This window comes from Asparagus officinalis, chromosome 4 (genome assembly GCF_001876935.1).
Source record: "Asparagus officinalis chromosome 4, Aspof.V1, whole genome shotgun sequence".
Taxonomy (NCBI): Eukaryota; Viridiplantae; Streptophyta; class Magnoliopsida; order Asparagales; family Asparagaceae; genus Asparagus; species Asparagus officinalis.
The window spans coordinates 120,699,932-120,705,276 of NC_033797.1; the positions used below are offsets into that span (position 1 = coordinate 120,699,932).

The window sequence follows — 5,345 nt, forward strand, 5'->3', positions numbered from 1 at the left end:
ACTCGAACAAACCCTAACCAATAATCTCTCAACTCGTACACAAGTTATCGCTCTCAAAGTGCTCAGAATACTCTCTATTCTCTTATTAAACCAAACCCTAAAATCGTATTTTAATATATATCAAAACACAAACTAAATCAGAATAGGAAATAAAGCTCAGGCCCAAACCCGACTGGCGGTCGACCGCGCCAAAGCTCGCGATCGACCGGACAGAACGACAGAAACCAAGAAAATCCATTACACGGTTCGCGGTCGATCGGACCTAACCTTGCGGTCGACCGACCAGAACTCCAGAAACTACCCTGTACTCGTACACATTTGCGGTCGACCGCTCCAAAGCTCGCGGTCGACCGGCAAGCCAGAAACTACCCTGTACTCGTACACATTTGCGGTCGACCGCTCCAAAGCTCGCGGTCGACCGGCAAGCACCCAAATGCCCGTCTGCTTTAAATTTTTTGAACTTTACCAATATTTTTGTCATTTCTATCAGAACTCCAGAAACTACCCTGTACTCATACACATTTGCGGTCGACCGTTCCAAAGCTTGCGGTCGACCGACAAGCACCCAAATACCTGTTTGCTTCAAATTTCCTGAACTTTACCAATATTTTTGTCATTTCTACACCTTAAGCCTCAAATATATCGCAATTTCTTTTGTGGTGATTGCGGCTGGCATTGGACCCTCTTTTTTTCTAATTTAATTCTTTCCAAATTCAAACATCTCCAACTCCTCGTGTAGTTCTTTTAGTTCTCTGAGGCTCCAAGCCCTCCATGGGTGGATCTTCATTGCTTATTGATTATAGAATTTTTCTTCTGACAGCGTGGAACCCTAATTATTTTTGTTAATTTAGAGTAATTTTTCTATCAGTTTAAATTTTCAATGAATTGATGCTTGTGACTTTGATATGTTATCTAATTAGGAAGTAATGCTAGGGTTTTTCTCTGAATCGATTGGTGCAAGCATGTCATTCAAAACCCTAACTATGATCTTCTTGATTTAGACTAAAGCATGTCATTCAAAACCCTAACTATGATCTTCTTGATTTAGACTATCTTTCTTCTCAGTGCAACCCAAACTCAAAAATCTAATTAACTATTGTTGCAAGTAATGTGATTTGTGATATTGATTTGTTATCTATATGTCACATTTTGTAAGTGTTTGATGGGTTAGACATTCTAAGGTGGTTATTTAACCTTTATTACATTTTATGGTGGTTAATTACAGATACAGTACTACAAATTTTATGCAGCATTGAGAACCATTTTGTGTGACCTTTAGCAATAATTAACGTGTTCGATGGACAGAAGGTGCCCAAGTTTATGGAGGTTATCTCAAAATAGTTCTGTGAAATGTTACCATGTTTTATTTTCTGAACTACACAACGTACCCTTATGATAAAAATAATATCTATTTGGTATAAAATTATTATTTGAATAATAGGTTTTTTATTATTTTAGTAATTTCTAAATCATAAATATAACTTTTACAATAAAAATAAAAAATAATCACTAAAAATATAACATTACACTATGATGAGAAACAATATTGTTATACTAATTCTCATCCATTCTGGGTAGGTTGAAATTTGTGAGCTACATCAATAACTACTACAAATTTTAAGTTAGGATGTGTTTAATGACACTCTAAAACTAGGTCAGGACTGAAGTTGTCCTAGTTGGGTGCTTTTCTGTTTAGCAAAAAATTGAGTCAATGTTGGTCTAGTTTTTTTAAATAGAAAAAGCCCTCTAAATTAGTTTTAGTTTGGATCAGCCTCTTCCTAGTACAAACTAAAATAAATTTAGGATCAAATTGGGCCAGGATTGATCCTGACCTAGTTTTTGACATTTTATACCAAACACACCATTAGAGGTTAGAATTGTACCCATAAGAATTGATATAACCTCAACAAAAACTGGCAAAATTCATAAGGAAATATATCTAATTTCAATGCACGAAATAAACATGCATTTTATATATTATGGAAATTGATTTATTGAAGGTGTTCAAGTTGCAAGGACACTTCTACAAATAAGTTTTTTTTATTTTTTACATTTATATATTGTCTATTTTGAAAAACTTACAACCTCAATACTAAAACATAGCTGTGCATTGCACGGGGCTGAAACTACTTAATTATTTATACTCAAATTTTGCAAATTAAACATATCGGATATCGATTTATACGAACTTCTGAATCCTGGGGATTTATTTAGGCCCAAGGAAAGAAAACAAACTGAATGCTGGCAAGGGACAAAAAATAAAAAGAAGAGTAAACAAACAAAATTATACAATCTCTACATTAACTCTGTGTATAATCATTAGCAACATATTGGATGTTTTCATGAATTGCAGTAGAAATCTGTCAGCACCAAATCTCCTTGGTTTTTCTCTTGCTTTGGTTGAGGAAGAAGGGATAACAGCAACTCTGTTGCCTGCAAGAAAAGAGCAATACAGTCAGAAAAAAACATAAGGTAATCAGTTAGCGTTGGCTAGCTTTTATGCTTTATTTAAGTGGTATGATTATTGCTTATGTCAAATATTTCTGCAAGCTAATCGATCAGCATTAACATTTTACCTTTCGTCTTGTGTACCACGTTTAATCTATCAAATTTTATATTTTCTTCACTATATCAATTTATATTTGTGCTTGATGTAATTTTTAAATGAAATATGAAAGTATATTCCATGTATGACCAAAATTTAGAGGATTCACGGTTAGAGGTGAGACATCCTAAATTTCTACTGTGATCAATACTGCAAGATTTTACTTGTTATATTTTTAATTTCAATCTTATGGTATATTACAAATAAAAACATATATTTCTCAGGAAGATATGTACTGACTTCTTTATCATACCTGCTGCAGTTTCGGCTAAGTGTTGCATTCTGCTGCATCTCAGCACATTTCTTTACTCCATCCTTCATCAATGGCTTCGTTGAACTCAGTTTTTTGCTTCCCCTAGAGCTTGAACTTCCACTAGAGGTTGAACTTCCACTAGAGGTTGAACGACCACCACACTTCGAACTTCCACAAGAGCTTGTAGAGCTTCCACCGTTTCTTTTCTTGCCAGACCTAGGTATCGGAAAAAACATCTTCAGTAAAAGTCCGCTACTCTCATTACTCTGGCTTCTCGGATTCTTAACTTTCTCTTTTCCTCCAGTCTTTAGCCCATTCTTCTGAAACCTCTCTTTCAATGGCGATGATTCTCTTGCTGTTCTTGCTACCCTTGGTAGCTCCACTAAATCCCTTAGTGAGAGCTCATACGCGTACTCGGGGGCCAAATCCAGCATATCGTTCTCGTATCTGGCAATTGCTTGTGCTCGGGATGAAGAAGAGAATTGTTCGGAGTTATTATTTGCCGATGACTTTAGCCATTCTGGTTCAATTGCTGCGTTGTTGCAGCTATCATAGTGCCATGCAGTCTCTTTGCTGAAAGAAACGCCAAATTCTTCACTGCTTCCGAGCGAGTTGCTGCTAAAGCTGAATTCGTCTATGGAAGGCATGCTGGAGAGAAGAGGAGAGCAAAAGAGAGGAATTGTGAATAGGAGAATGAACAGAGGATGAGTGAAAAAGAGTAGAAGGAACATACAAGCAATATTTATATATATATAGCAAGAGATATACTTTAGATTATGAGATGAAGGCACACGCTAGCCGGAGATATTTAAAATGTCTACAGGTATATTTTTCAGAAGCTTCTTTCTGTAGAGTTTGTTGTCTCAGATTTAATCAGACAAATTACAGTTCTTAATTGGTTGCTGAAGAGTTAGATTAACTTATAAGCGACGCACTTTGTCATTACCCAGCAGCAAATTTTGGACTAGGTAGATAGGTGAAATTAACACGATCGATAAGTATCAGTCTTTTGCTTAATCTTGCTGGTCATCACAATATTAAGTTTAATTTACTTTGTTAAGAGAGAGGTTTGGTGACCAGAAATGTCACGTATATACCGGTATATATCTTAATTAACTACCGACACGCTTTAGCTTCTATCCTTTGCCCTTCCTTTTTGTTCCAAATCTCTTTGTCAAAGCTTTCCCTTTCTCTCTATCCGCAAACGGGTCATTGCCAAACAGTAGAATCGAGGTGTTATCTTTACATGAAAGTTCACTATAATTAAGCTCGAATTATATTTATAGATCCAGAGGTGAAGTGATAACTGTTACTTTTAATTAGTAGGTTACAACTGCGCTAGCAAAAACCATATTAATTACTTTGTTTACCAAGCAGTATTGATCTTTGCTAATGTTATTGCATGGCACACCTGGTGTTTTTGTCTCAACAGTAAAATATGAGACTTTGGTTAAGGATGATTTTAGATCCAACTGCATATTGCCTTTTTATTGTAAAAAGAAGACAAATATGTTATTCCACTCCGATTTAATGTTTATATCAGGGTTATTTCGTCCTCGGTACGCTGTGAATTTCTTGCGGTCTCGTCCCCATTGAAGTAAAAAACACAACCTCATTTTGAGGCATAGTATGTAAAAAATGGTCATAAACCAAGATGCAAAATAAAAACCGTTTTCATTATTAAATAATCACACACGTATCTTTCTACTTCTAGGTAAGTAGATGACCACTTCCTTCAGGACATCTCTAGGTTTCTACTTTTGCGCTTCATCTTCAATGCTGTCAACTACATGATATCATGCTCATATCCCCATTAAAACCATCCTTATGAAATCTGCTACTATTTTGAGTTCATGAAGTGGACCCTACTTTTTTTTTTTTTTTTTGAAATTTGATTAGAAGCCTTATGAAGGCCAGCATCTTCATGTTAGGCTTACACAATTAAGGGGATGTTTCTTTGAGAACTCATGTTGTGTGAGAGAAACTGTTAACAGATTGAGGGCGAAATCTGGAATACAGATACTTTATGATTCCTGACCATTACTAATACCATGCTAAGATGCTTAAATATCTTGGAAATATGTTAGTATCTCTTCATATTATTAATTAATTAGCATGCTAATCCCTGACATTTTGTGGACATGTCTGCTAACATTATTGGATTAGAAACCAGCTACTAGACCTGTTATCTAGATCAGCACAACTACCATCTGTCTGGAATGTTGACAGGCTGCAATGTGTTATGAGTAATTATCTTGTAGATCTTGTTTAATATTAATAATAGGCATATTAATATTTCTCAGAAAAAGAGGACTTACAGGTGACGATATAGGTATTTAAGGGCCCGTCCCAAATTTGAGCCTAGACCTGCAGAACCAATCCGTGACCTCCTTTTTTTATGAAAAATATTGTTTTCATCAATAGGAATTAATTTTTATTTAGGGAATTCTAAACTGTTAACTTTTCCTCAGGTAGTGGCTGTAAATA

At 35.5% G+C, this 5,345-nt stretch overlaps 1 protein-coding gene across 2 annotated transcripts in view; it reads right to left on the bottom strand.

Moving 5' to 3' along the window:
• LOC109838034 (pentatricopeptide repeat-containing protein At1g43980, mitochondrial) overlaps nt 2,179–5,345 on the bottom strand; it is a 50,844-nt gene continuing 47,677 nt past the window's right edge. For both annotated transcript variants that reach the window (XM_020406458.1, XM_020406457.1), the window contains 2 exons: nt 2,859–3,506; nt 2,179–2,433 (listed from right to left, as the gene is read on the bottom strand). The gene's annotated coding sequence lies outside the window, so the exon portion shown is untranslated. The remainder of the gene's footprint in view (nt 2,434–2,858; nt 3,507–5,345) is intronic.